This window comes from Nilaparvata lugens, chromosome 4 (assembly GCF_014356525.2).
Source record: "Nilaparvata lugens isolate BPH chromosome 4, ASM1435652v1, whole genome shotgun sequence".
NCBI lineage: Eukaryota > Metazoa > Arthropoda > Insecta > Hemiptera > Delphacidae > Nilaparvata > Nilaparvata lugens.
Genome location: NC_052507.1, coordinates 39,225,326 through 39,240,526, shown reverse-complemented (window position 1 = coordinate 39,240,526; position 15,201 = coordinate 39,225,326).

Sequence of the window (15,201 nt, the reverse complement as noted above, 5' to 3'; positions counted from 1 at the left end):
ATACGGAGTAGGTTATTACCGAATTATCTATTTCAGAGATAACTTTTTAAATTTAGTAATTTTATTTTCGGTTTTCATAATGTAACTTCCTTTTTGTTTTATTAATTGTTGAATTCAACTGTAAGAGGTGACAATATAGTTGATATCTTCTCTCTATTTCGTTGTCTCTCTTGTCATTTCTGGTTTCCCGTTCTCTAGCACTAGGTATGTTTATCAAGCGTCCCTTTTATTAAGTTATATTGTGTGTGCTTCTAAATTCTAAATTCAAAATTAACTTTCTTAATTCATAGCACGGCACAGCATCAAGCAAAAGCCAAAATAACATGATCACTGCTAATTTGATAACTGTCAACTAGAAATATTAATTGCCAATGGATAAAGTTAAGGTCGACTCTTAAGCCCCGCACAATATTCCACAAAATGCGCTGCAATTAGTCTACTATTCTACAGAGCACTTCCAACACATCAATTAATAATTCAAATGATTAGACTCAATAATTTCATGCCAAGCTGTGGGCTAATTTCTTTATCCATTACCGATAGAGGGTAGATCATAAGATGCTCCCAGCAAATAGTAGGTCTGTGTTACAAAAGATTGAGCTGAGTCCCATCTCTGAGATAACTTGAGAGGAAAAATTGATCATCCAAGTGGCAGCTTATTGAAACAGAAATTTCCATTGTTTGTTGAAAACTAAAGAGAGGAAGAGAGAAAATTAGCAGCTGTGGTTATAACATTCAGCAATATAATTTGAAAACAATGCATAATTCAATAAAAATATTTCCTGATGTCAAGATGAGCGCATAAGAGCAACTGGGTGACACCATAAGGCATCACTAACTTTTGATTGCTTTTTAACCCTAGAAAGCTAATCTATCTAAAAATGACATTAAAGCTAATCTATCGTAAAATTCACGACTTGGTGGAAAAATGATTGGAACAAGCGTTTCTAGATACAAATTCAAACTATAATTAACACTAATCGGTTATTCATATCAATACAAACAAGTAAGGTTGATATATGATGTATTACAAGTCCTGGGCACAGTCAACACAGCACTTTGCCCAAAGCTCTGCACAGATTGGTTCCCTGCAGCGGCAGCAGCAGTTCTCCGTCATTCTCCTCTTCTTTGATGGACATATCCCACAAATGGTTCGTGGAATGTTTTGAGGAAGGTTTTGGGCTCTGACTGACATTGGAACTTTCAAAATATTGGCAATAGATTCTCTGAGTTTCCGGGTCAAAGTTGGGCACTTTTTTCGCTCTCTCAGCCAGGGTTCAATGAGGCTGTAGTGAATCTCCATTGCAAATTTTCTTCTTGACAGTGGTTTTTGTCCCCTTTTCACAAATTTTGTCACATATATGACATATGAATTCACTAGAATAATGTTCAGGATTCCATAGAATACACACAAAGGCCACCGTTTAGTCTTACAACTACAGGAAATCTGGTGACACATTTGGTCTAATGTGTCAACTGCTCCTTTTGTAGCATTGTATGTCTGGATTATTTGGGGTTTTTTGGAGTGTTGATCAATCACTGGTTTCTCATGACACGTTGATAGAAGTAAAACCACTTAAGAGTTCTTAACCTTGTAAGAAACCATAGTTTTTGGCCCATCAAAACAAAACATACTTGTCCCTATGGCTCAGAAAAAAAAATTAAAAACTTAAGAATAGTACATACTATATGACAAAGTAGAATCCAATTAACCACTGTGACGTCTTGAGGCCATCATGAAGTGAATATTTCACACAGGGAATACATAAAAATATACGATGATGAGGGAACATTTACAATACCTGGTTCGAGAACGTGAAAATGAAAAAACCATTGCTCAATGTTTTTAGTAACAATGCTTGTTGGATACAATATTATACTTTATACAACTAGTTTGAAGAATATGTTATGCTCAATCCAATAATCTATGCTTTTGCTTAAATTACGTGTCATTTGTTTATCTATAAAATCGTTTGGAATTTTATTTATAATGTAGCTGCAATAATAGGTAAATTGATGCCTGCATATGGTTAGCTTAATGAGTTCTGTGTTGAATCTATTGTTAGGACGTGTATTATGGGGTGTTATGTGTGCAGGAAAATTAGATTTATTCTTATTGATATGGAGTATTATATTTTTCATATAATTCTGTCTTATTGTAGGGACCTTAAATTCAAGAAAAATGTCCCTACTAGGATAGAGTCGAGGTCTTCCTAATGCTGCTCTTATAATATGTTTTTGTAAGATAAATAATTTCTTCAGATGTGTATCATAAGCAGCTCCCCATACTTCATTAATATATTGAAATAATGAGTGAGCGTATGCAAAGTAAATTTTCCGTATAATGTCTATGTTTTTTATTTTATTTATTTTGTAAAAAATGTAAATGAGGTATTTCAACTTTGAGCACAAATAATCTATGTGTTTGTTCCATTTTAAATGTTGATCCAATAATATACCAAGATATTTAATCGTGTGAACCCTTTCTAATGTTTTTTGTGCTTCTGTATTATCTGTAGAGTTTTCATTGTTATTATTTGTTGTCCCTATTTTAAGATTTAAATCTGTTGCTGGTTGTCCAGTTATATTGGGTGAAAAGGTGATATACTTAGTTTTGTCAGCGTTTAAAGTCAGGATATGATCTTGAAGCCATTTTCTAATAATTATTAGGTTTCTATTGGCTATATTGAAAGTTTCTACCCAGCTTTTGCCGCTGAAGATCAATACAGTGTCATCTGCAAAAGACAGAGTGGTGCAATCTTGGAGGTTTAGTTTGAGTAGGTCATTCACATATAACAAAAAAGAACTGGTGAAAGCACAGAACCTTGAGGCAAGCCGAAACCTGACGTATATTTAATATCAGTTTGACCCTGAAGATGTAGGTATTGTTTCCTTTCAGTCAAATATGAAGAAAATAAATCATTTGCTGCACCTCTAATTCCAGCCCTATCTAATTTGTTTAATAATATATTGTGAGGTATCGTATCAAAAGCTTTTGATAGATCCATGAACACTGCAAGAGTTTTTCTATTGCTATTAAAATTGTCAAAAATTATTTTGTTCAAGTGGATGACTGCATCTTTAGTAGACTTATTTTTTTGAAAACCAAATTGCTTTTCATTTATTATATTTTCTTTCTCTAAAAAACTCATAATTCTGTTTTTTATTATTTTTTCTAATATTTTGGAAAGGTTACTTATCAAGCTTATCGGTCTATAATTTTCTGGTTTTTTTAAATCTCCGGTTTTAGGTATTGGGATGATTCTGGCTTCTCTGAACTTTTTTGGGAAATATCCTTCATTTAAACATTTGTTGAATATATGTTCTAAGGGTCCAGTTATGTGGTGAGAAATTTTTTTTATGAAAGGTCCTGTGAAGTTATCTGGTCCTGGTGTAGATTTGTTTTTCAACTGATTTATAATTGACATTATTTCGTTTGAGTTTGTGGGGTTGAGAAAGATACTGTGCTGACATGAATTTGATAGCGATCGAGGAACTGGGATATCACTTACATTTCCTGATATTTTTCTGGCAAATGATACACCCACGTTAGCAAAGTAATCGTTGAGTATATCTGCATCTAGGCTTATTTCTTTTGTGTTTTTCTTTATTTCCAGCAGCTCGTTAATGTATTCCCAAGTTTTCTTGGCGTTATTCCTATGTTCATCGAACTTCTCATTAAAATAATCTATTTTTGCCCTTTTTATTAAATTATTTAAAGTATTCCGGTAGTTTTTGTAGCGGGTTTGCAATTCAATATTGTTTGGCTGTCGTGAGAGCTTCCTGTGTAATTTGTCTCTTTCTCGGATTGCATTGACTAGACTGGGTGTTATCCATTTTTTTAGTGGTCTATTTTTTTTACTTAGTCTGATTGTTTTTGTTCTTTTGTGTGTTAGTTGTGTCAATTTTTCAATGAAATTAGTAACCATTTGATCGATATTTTCGGTGCTGTAAACATCAGACCAGTTTTCAACCTGTAAGTCAGCTATTAATTCGTCAAAATCAGTTACAGTTTTAGTCCATAACTTCTCGGTTACCGTGTTATTTTTCATGGCTTCACTCAAGTGCAGTGAAATACTGTAGTGATCTGTTATATTAGTTTTAATAATCACGCCACGCTGCAGGTCTCTATTGTTTCCCCCCTCCTTAAAAAATATGTGGTCTATGCAGGTACCATTTCCATTGACTATCCTTGTCGGTTTATTGATGTAGGATTTAAATCCATTGATATGTAGTGTGCTCAAGTACTCATTTGTTAAACTATTGTTTTCTAAAATATTAAGATTTATATCGCCCATTAGAATTACATTGGTAGTGTCCTTCATTCTGTTTAAACAAGCGTCTAGACTTGTTACAAAATTATTAATGTTGGTAGCTGGAGAGCGATAAATTAATATTATTGTATATTTGATGTTATCAATTGAACACGCCATACCAATGGAATTTGATTCTTCAATATCCAAATCGATCATATCAAAATGAAAATTTTTATCAACAAATAAACATATTCCATCACACTTTGAGTGTTTACTTTTCTTTTGTACAACATTATATCCTTCAAGACTGTAAGTAAAATGAGCATCATCCGTAATCCACGTTTCTGACAAGGCAATAATATGAAATTTAAAGTTTATATTAGCCAAATAATGAACCAATTCTTCAAAGTTTTTATTCAGGCTTCTTATATTAGTATGAAAGAAATTCAATAGGTTTTTATTGCTTAAGTTTTGTGGTTCATATGAGAATAAATCATCTATCTCACTTGTATCATGATAGCCTATGAGATCGTCATCACATTCAAGAACTGACATAGAAGTAATCTGTAAGAGTATAATACTATTCTGTAAAATGTATAATGGTATAAACTATAGAGAGAAAAAAAGAAAATGAAAAGAAAGTTAAGAACAAAGATAAAGAAAATTTTGTTAAAAAAAGAGGGTAAAGCTATTTACCAAACTTGCGACTTCACGCCGCGCCTCTTTTATACAAGGAATAATGTAAGAAAAAAGACTTTCCGTCACATAAGAAAGATCCAGAAAACTTAATTTAAAATAAAATTGAAAGATAAAATGAATTCCTAAGTGAAAAATGATTTTATAACAAAAGTAGGAGTCTTATTGCTAAAACAAATAACAAAGAAATGAACCCGGATTTGATACAGTTTGGAACAAAATCAGCTGATACTGCAATCGTATCAGTCAAACATAATAAATTGAATAAACTCTTAGAATAGCCACCAACAATCCATTTAAGGCGAAAGAGAAAGATGAAACCAAAACAGAAAATCATGGTAATGAAACCGTTATACTGTATGCATTCACTGCGCTGAGTCACTCTGTTGATAAGGCCAGGTACCTAGGTTATAATAATATTGTCAGGAAAAGTCAACGACAATATCAGATTGCTATTCAGGCTTTCATCATTTTATTGTCATCATACATTGTTGTTTCCGACTTTGTGATAACTGAGTTCGAATAAAATGAAATCTCATCATAATGGAATTACAATAGGTAGTATACACGGTAGGATAGGTACCGGTACTAGTGAAGGGGTAGGCTATATCATTGTTATTCTTCACTTCACTGAGCGAGAGAAAAAAGATAACAATAAAAGATAATGAACGCAAAAGAAGAATTCATTGATAAGCTGTTTTTGTATTTACAGGGTATAAGTTATCTCTGAGCTGTACTGTGAAAACGTTTGTTCCAACTAAAAGCCATTTTATATTGTAGCAGTCACAATAGATAACAGTCTATGGCCCGCTTATCGGAGTAGTTTATTCCCACACATCTGCCTGATATTGTTAAATTCCCTGATCCTCAATTTCAATATCATTATGTTTCTTCATAGAAGAGATTCATGCATAAGTATATGAACATATTATATAATATATAATAAAAATATTCCATGTGCATATCTATATAAATTGTGTAAGCTTTACCAAGTCAAAAGTGTGCACAACGGTCACCAAGAGAACCTATTCAACAAACCAGACTGTGTTGGTCTATTTCACAGTCTACTATTTTATATGGGGCTAATTAATTTCTTCCAACAAATGATAATGACACTTTGAAATATTCGGTTTAATTATTATAAATTTAATCCATAGCAGCAATAAAAGCTTCCAGATCCCTGTCACTGTTAATCATTGACACTTTTCCCTTATCCACTGGTCTTACTTTAATGTTGCCCGCTCTATCCACCCACACGTATTTGAATCCCTTCTCCTTTTGAAGTTTCTTCAGTTGTGACAGAATCTTTCTACGTACCATAGTGAGTGACAAGTTGATGAACACTGGTCGCTCCTCGGTTTGAAATCCGACGTCGCGAGTGGAAAGTCTCCTCACCTGTTTCTTCTTATCAAGTACCTTGTGCGCGTCATCGCGTCGTACGAATTTCACGATTATCCCGGGAGAGTGTTGGTTTGCCCCCTTGGGCAGGCGGTGGCAGCTGTCTATCGCCTCCGGACCCAGGTCAACACCGACTGCTTTACACGTAGCCCGCACAACCTCATTGATTTTTTCTCCATGCACAGTAGGAATCCCGTGAATCTCGATCATATTTCTACGGCCGTACTGTTCGAGCGAATCCACTTTATCGTTTAGCACCTCTACACAACTTTTTAGTTTTGTGTTTTCAGTTTGTAACTTTAATATTATATCCTGCTGGGTCTTAATTATATCTTCCAGCCTAATCCAGGTGTCAGAATTAGCGTTGAGTTTGGTCAAACAAGCTTCAAGCGAATGTTCCAATCTTACCTGACCTTCACTAAATTTTTTTTCAAGGTCCAACATAGTTGTCTTGAAGCAATCCGCTGATACGTCGGACAGCGTACAAACATTAGCTAAAGACGATTTCACCGGCGTTGCAACTGTATTATCATTTCTTTGACTACGTAACTTAGCCTCACATTTTTTGCACGACCAGGAATTCGACACTAGAAGCTCTAATTCCGCATCAGTCATCTTTTTTCCACCAATACACTGTCCATGGAACATGGATTTACAAACAGAACAAACCAACTTGTCCTTCGCCTGTCGATTGACTGAAAGACTGCAAATTTCACAGACACTCATTATTCACTTGAATAAGAACTCGAATGAAAAGGAAAATTTAATTAATCCTCAATTGAGCAGTTCAGAAAAACGGAAAATAATTTATATTAAACAAGAGGCACGGCGCAAGAACGAACAAACTATTTCATTCAGAGATAAGAGAGCACCTGAACTTAGCGTCTGCTCACGGCAAAATCTAATCGACAACTGTCGATTGGAAAGAAGGAAGAATAGGGACGGCAGACAACGTTCCGCTCTGCCCTGGGAGATGGAAGAATAGGGACAGCAGACAACGGTCCGCTGCGACCTGGGGAGATGGAAGAATAGGGATGGCAGACAACGGTCCGCTGTGCCCTGGGGAGATGGAAAGATAGGGACGGCAGACAATGGTCCGCTATGCCCTGGGGAGATGGAAGAATAGGGACGGCAGACAACAGTCCGCTGTGCCCTGGGGAGATGGAAAGATAGGGACGGCAGACAATGGTCCCCTGTGCCCTGGGAAGATGGAAGAATAGGGACGGCAGACAACGGTCTGCTGTGCCCTGGGGAGATGGAAAGATAGGGACGGCAGACAATGGTCCGCTGTGCCCTGGGGAAATAGAAGGATATGGATGGCAGACAACGGTCCGCTGTGCCCTAGGAAAATGGAGGGATAGGGATGGCAGACAATGGTCCACTGTGCCCTGGGGAGATGGAAGGATAGGGACGGCAGACAACAGTCCGCTGTGCCCTGGGGAAATTGAAGGATAGGGAGGCAGACAACGGTCCGCTGTGCCCTGGGGAAATGGAAGGATGGGGGCGGCAGACAACGGTCCACTGTGCCCTGGGGAAATGGAAGGACAGGGATGGCAGACAATGGTCTGCTGTACAAGGACAGGAGGTCGGGGACGTACGGCAGCCAACGGGTCGCTGTACAAGGAGCAGGAAGGTTGGGAGTGGAATGCTGTGGTCTGGGGCTCGTCCGGCGATTAAATACTCCCCCAAAGTGGAGGGGATGGAGTTGTGCCGCCGCCAGAGGCAATGGAAATCGTCTTGATGTGCGGAAGATGGTGCGCTATCGGTACCTTCCTTATCTCCACGGTCGGCTAGCTTTGCTGATAGCCGAGCGTCTTTCAATAATATTATTAACTATTTTCTTGTCACAATTTTACTTTGTTACACCTCACTCCTACTTGGGGGGGGGGGGGTGTTTGGAGCCCTCTATGGCACCACCTTAAAAGGCGTGAGCCATCTAGGCATCACCTTAAGAGGTGTACACCTCTCAGGCATCACCTTTAGAGGTGTATGCCACCCACTATGAGCAACATCTATGCCTGGGGGATGTTTCACAGAGACAAGTTCTCACAGAGACAAGTAGTGGTTTTGAACGATATTAGTGTCACAGAGACAAGTTTCACAGGAGCAAGTATTTCTATAAATGGCAGTCTCACAGGAACAAGTTCTTAAGAGACAAGCAGTTTCATAGAGACAAGGTCTCCGTCCAAAGTAGTAGCGCTATAAATGGCAGTCTCACAGAAGCAAGTTCCCACTGGAACGAGGTGTTTCACAGAAGCAAGGTCAGTGTCATAGAGACAAGGTAGCGAATGTGGGAAGAAGTTAGGCGTGTTGCCTACATCTGAACTTGAAGGCACTCCATTATTTGTTCTAGTAAATTGAATGTCTGCTGTTTTTTAATCATGCAGGTATATGATTATGATTGAAGGTTTATCATATAAGATAGGGATGGGTTGGTAACCCATTAGAATTATATAGAAGATAACTTAAATAAATAAATAAATTGAGTTCTATGCAAATGTAATATATTTCTACCAAACTCCAAGATAACTATTCCAATATATCTAATACGTATACATATAACCTTCAACCCGAAAGAATAATCAATATGAATATGAAATGGAATATATAAAAGCCAAATAGCCTACCACTGACCTATTCATCACCGCTTCTTAAAAACCACATGGCCAAAATGGTTTTTCATTATAATTCCTTCTTTCGTAATAAATTGTTTATGCTTTTGTACTCCTGAGCGAAGCTCGGTCCCCGATATTATGAGCTAATCATTTCTTCTTTTTCCGAGCTGCGGTCTCGAATTGTAAATTCAAATTGATATAATATTAACTCCAGACAGTCACAGAGTAAAGCTGCGTCAACACCAATAGATTCTATTAGATTGAACATAACTTATCATACACATGATGAACATATGTGTTTTTCATGTGCCGTTCAATCTATAATAATCTGTGAGGATTAAGTTATTAACATTTTGTTAATAACTTTGGTGTAAACGCAGCTTTAGATGCCAAGATTTATCATGGCGTTCTGAGTTACGGATGATAATGTCAATGAAAAACTTCATTTTCCTCATAAAATCTTTCCAATAAAAAATTTAACAGATTGTTGTTCTACAAGCGTCTCTACATGTTACAAAATGAAAATCCCAGTGAAAAACAAAAAGTGCCACTTGATAATTCCCAAATCATCTTTTTAATCGTAGCTCTGATTCAACTGAGCAATAACTTTCTGAACTTACTGAGTTAATAAAGTAACATTTAAAATTATCATAAGCGCAATGGGTACTTGGGATTCCATCAATTCAGAATAAGTATTATACCGGTATTCATTTTTACAGGATTGAAGTAGTGCAACATTTAGATTAGCACACCAATAGATTTTATTTGTAGCGGAGTGAGTTCATTACTTTCATATCAAAGTTCTACTTTTTCCATTATGATATAGTACGACTACTGCAAAACAATGTCTGGTAGCCCTGGTAATGTAATGTAATGTAATGTAATGTAATGTAATGTAATGTAATGTATGGTTGATTGGAAGTCTCCAACCAGCCTGATCAGATTTCTTAGTGGGGCCATTGGCAAACATTTTATTAAAGCCCTGATATTATTACAATGACTTTATTCCTAGTAGATAGCATTTCTAGTAGATGGCTGAATATTCTCGTTACCACATTGCAAAGGATGTTCAGTGAGGTCTACTGTTATCTGGACTACTAGAGTATTATAACTCCTAATATCAGATGAGTAAGAGCTTGAAATTTATTCCTATCTAGTGTACTCCATGTTCAATAATCTGCCTTTATCTTATATTAGAAGAAACTTGCCTCTGAATAAATTAAAAAACGCACTAAATGTAATTCTGAATGAAAATGCTTATTGTTCCGTAAATTAATTTTCAAATTGTTGAAAATATGATATTCAGTGCTGTGAGTTTATAAATAGTTTATGTATTTTTTCAATGTATGACTTAATTTATTCAATTGTACTGGGTGATGATAATTATGACTTGATAAGACTGATTTGATGAATGATTACATTATTCATAAGATGACTACTAAGATGTTATGAATTGAATTGCTCATTTATTGTATAACAGACTATAAGCTGAATCCTTTAGACAAGGCCTATTCGCCTAATCTACATCCAAATTGTTTGTATTTATCGGTCAATATATTTCTTATTCCTAGACGCCAGCTAAGAAAGGGGTTTCAATTTTCGTAGAATAAGCACATAATTCAAAACTGTATGTTTTTCAAAAAATGTTGTGATTTCAAATTCAAATTTCGTTTATCACACACATAGGCTATACGAGAATTAAGAATTAATGAGAAAGTGTCCCGGAATAAGGTTTATGATTTTTGTTCTTCTGTATTTTGAACTCTTTACACTGTCGGTCTTTGTTTAGAGTGGGTTTCGAACTCCCTCACTCTATACGGTATTTTGCCCGGCGCCAATCAATTACTATGAATTGATAAAATTAAACTAATAAAATTGAATTGATTTGAATTGATAAAATTAATTACTTTACTGTAACTTCACTCACTGTGCTAATAATAGTATTGAAGAAAAAGATAAAGATAGATAGATCAGGGTCGTGTGTAAGGGAATGTATAAAGTGAAAGGCAAAACAAAGGTTAATTATGAATTTATTATTGAACTTTAAATTGATATGAATTTATAAAAAATTGATCAAAAATATAGTAATGATTAGATATAAATACAAGATGATTAAGTTTTTGAAAGTACAACAGTTCAAGTTTAATTTTAAACAACAAAATTTAACAAACAGTTCTTATTACTTTCATCAGGTTACTTGGACAATAAGATATAAAATCAAAGTATTGAACAACTCTAGTAAAAAATATGATTATAGTCAAAAATAAGAGAATTGATAAAGTTTGAAGAATGAATATGATTAGGGGAGCCTTGCTTTAAAAAAACTATTATTTGTGCTTAGAAGAAAATTTCAACTGTAAGCTTCAAGACGTTAATTAAAACTGTATCTACAGATTTGTATTTAGAAGAGCTAAATAATTAAATTGGCTGTTTACTTTGATGCTATGTAATTTGATATAGTTATTTGGGCTTTTTAGGGTGGGGTGGTGTGGATTTGAAATGAGAAAAATTGAAAATTCTAAATACAATCTTTACCTGGCTCAGTCAATTCCCTATAGGATAATTGAAGTCTGAAACCAAAAACTCACTCCTACACTGAACACTGTCCAAAATCCAAGAGACTCACAGCAACTAACAGCAACTCAACTGCCACTAACTGCCACTAACTGCCACTAACTTGCAAGGCATCGTCTGCCTGTTTATATACTAGAACCACGATTTTCCACCCCTCATCACCCTTCGCCCTTTAGCTCCGCCTACACTCAAACTCATCAGCTAATATTCTGCTTACAAATTGAATTCAAATATCAATTTGAATTCACTATAATGTTTATTATGTTATATCATTTTGAACTATGGCTCCCCTTCATTATTAAAACAAATGATATCATACATTTTACCAATATTTAAACTCTAAAGTTTGGATACTGACAATTGAATGCATTGATTTGATTAATACAGTAATCAATCTTATAAATCTAATATGTAAAATACTCCAATAATAAATACATGAAATGAACAAAATACAATGTCATACAGTACATCATTACAATCGAGTTGAATAAATCAATTTAATAAGATACCAATCAATTACTACTTAATTAATTAAGCAGGTTTCTTATACTCATTGTCAACATGTTTCAATCAAATATCCCTAATTTATTCTATTTACAAATTTGTCCTTAGCCTATGAATTCGGATTCAACTAACTTAATGAGCATACAATAATTATTAAATTATGATTTATTGTACAACATTATTTGTTGAATACTTTATACATATAGCCTAATCTCCTTCACGCCCTGATTTATAAATACATTTACTCATATATCATGTTTATCGTTTTATGTGATCACCATTCAAATAACCAATCATCAAATAATTGCTTCAATAATATTCATATGCTGACCACGTGGTAAAATTGTAGCATATGCTGACCACGTGGTTACATTGTGTAACAATATACATATCTATATTTACTTCTCTCCTAACTATATCTATATCGCTATTCACAATCTTCATTTACCTGCCATCAACTTATGCTATAGATAAATACAAGGGTTGACACAAAACACAGTGGGCCATGTGGTTTCTATTGTAAACGTGTCTGTGACTGACATTAGAATACTGTTACGTTTCTAGGAAAGAATGATTTTGTCTCAAACTATTTTGAAAAGAATAATGACCCCAGCGTCTGTCTAGCTAGGTAGGCTATTCAAATGCATTCTCAATAGTTTCGAGAAACGGTTCTTTTTATTATTCTAGCTCTTCGAGCGTTCATATTCCTAAATACAATATGTTCAGAGCACGTGTTACAACAAATAACATATATCTACAATTTTTAAATTTTAGGAGAGCACATGGTTGCCATTCGTGGCTCAAATGTATTTATACTAAGTGACATATTTATCAGTGATGGCTCTTAAACTGTAGGTTTATTATTAAATAACGAGTTTGGAGCACCAGAAAAATGGGATTATATTTTATTATAATAAATATTCAAAATTACGTCTCCAACCCACAATTATTGTCTTATTGTCATGTCCTTAAAGTTACTGTAAACCATATCGGTTGGGACTAATCAAGGTTTATTTAGGGTGGTTTTAATTATTAGTTTATGTGTTACAAATAGTTCACCTAGATTTGGATGGCAATTGAAACATTATTGATCTAACTAAAGCATGATATTAGTGTCAAAGACAGAAATCTGCATTTTAATTCATTATCATGTGAGAGAGAGAGAGAGAGAGAGAGAGAGTGAGAGAGAGTGAGCCCGAAGGAAAGGGTATGTGTAAGAGAGTGATGTGGTTGAGTGGGAGTGACCGAATTAAGAGCCATTTGCACAGTCAAAGCTTAAACTGAATTTAATCAGCTGGTGGCTTAAACTCAAAATGTAACACATTATAACAAATGAGACTTGATATGGATTTAATCCAGTTTAAGATGGAATTTTCGTTTAAACTTTCACTGTGCAAATGGCCCTTAGAGAGACAATAACAACTATAGAACAAGTACAGTTTTCACGAAATGAAATTTTTCAAGTTCAAGATGACAGACAAAAAGCATTACATTAGGGAATTTTTGGGGATACAAGGCATGTGTTCAGGAGCTGCAAGCTTCAGTGGGTGGCAAGGTCGGTGGATGCTAATGGTGTGAGCGACCATAAAGGTTTTAAACATCCCTTCTCTTGAGAATATAAAAAATGGGCTGTTAATATAAAAGAAATTCATACATCAGAAATTAACCACACTAATCTTAAGGTATGAACATCTGAATAAAATTGGGGAATGGCCGTGAAATTCAAACTTATTTGCTGGAATAATATCAAGGTTTCGATTGTTAAAACTGAATGAAGACTTTTGGGCAGCAATGAATTTTAATCACAATACCATCTTTACCGAACACTGCCTATTGTTATATTGATTTTAGAATTATTTCGTGTATCAATAAATTCAGTTTATTGTAGTGACATACACAAGAAAGTACAATAATGAAGGACTACTGGAATCATTAAAACATCGAATGCTACAAACTGTTACTACATTTACATTATAATGAGCAATGTACTCCAACATCTTCCAAGTATGACAATTATTCCTTATAGAATATTAGTGAGTCTAACTCCAATCTCTAGAATATTATCAAATTATCTGATATTAATTGATTTGTATACGAAGTATTCATCCATAGAAGTGTAGGTTCATTCCTTAACACAAGGTGGATCTTTTGTTTAAATCTCTACAATTCGTGTTGGTCCGTTCAATGGTAAGAATATACTCAAGTATGTAATTTATATAATGTATATATTTATTAATTTATATATGTAATGTATGTATTTATGTAATAGAAATCTTAATTACTGCATCACTGTATATTATATAAATTGTACCTGATTGGATAAAGATATGAAGAAACATTTGAAAAATATGATTCCAAGCTCAGAAATGCTGAAAATGCATTCATTTTTCCATGGAATAAAATGAGAACTCAAAGTTCAGCTGAATGTCTGGTAGGGAATACGGATATTACTCTATTTTTATTCTTAACCAGCATCACATTTGAAAATGCTTATAACTTTGTTAAATTTGGACAGATTGATTTGAAAATTTAGAAGAATCTCAAATATATGAAAAAAACGTTCACGACTTTTTGTAGAATTTTCCCATGACTCCTTCACCTTCCTAAGCCGAAAAAACATAATTATTATGAGAGTTGTGACTAGGGATGTTAATCCCGGGACTGATTTCCAATCCCGGTATTTCGGGACTATCCAATATCAATCCCGGGATCCCGGGACTGATCCCGGGATTGGCAAAAATCAGTTACATGCATTTTTAACCAATTGTTCCTCCTCAATTACATGTTCAGTAACAGTGTGTGGAGATGAAAAAGGGCCCATTAAAGAGGGAGAGGCTATTATTAAAATGAAAAAAAAAATACTTGGGAATAATATTGAAATTGAACATTATATTTCTTTGAATGTTTTCAAGATTAGGAGTAACTGTTTTATTTCATGTCCTACCTTAGATTTGCTGTATCCTAGATGATAGTGAGAACTGAGGAAAGCAAGATAACTCATCAGAGTCTTTTTTATGTAGAACAAAAGCATTTCTATCCTACATCAGGACGGGATAGAGCTCACAATTTAATTACGTCAAATACTGTGAAGTGAATTGATATCACTTGAATTAATAATGTATTAATAATAAAATAGAATACTTTTTATTGTAAGACCG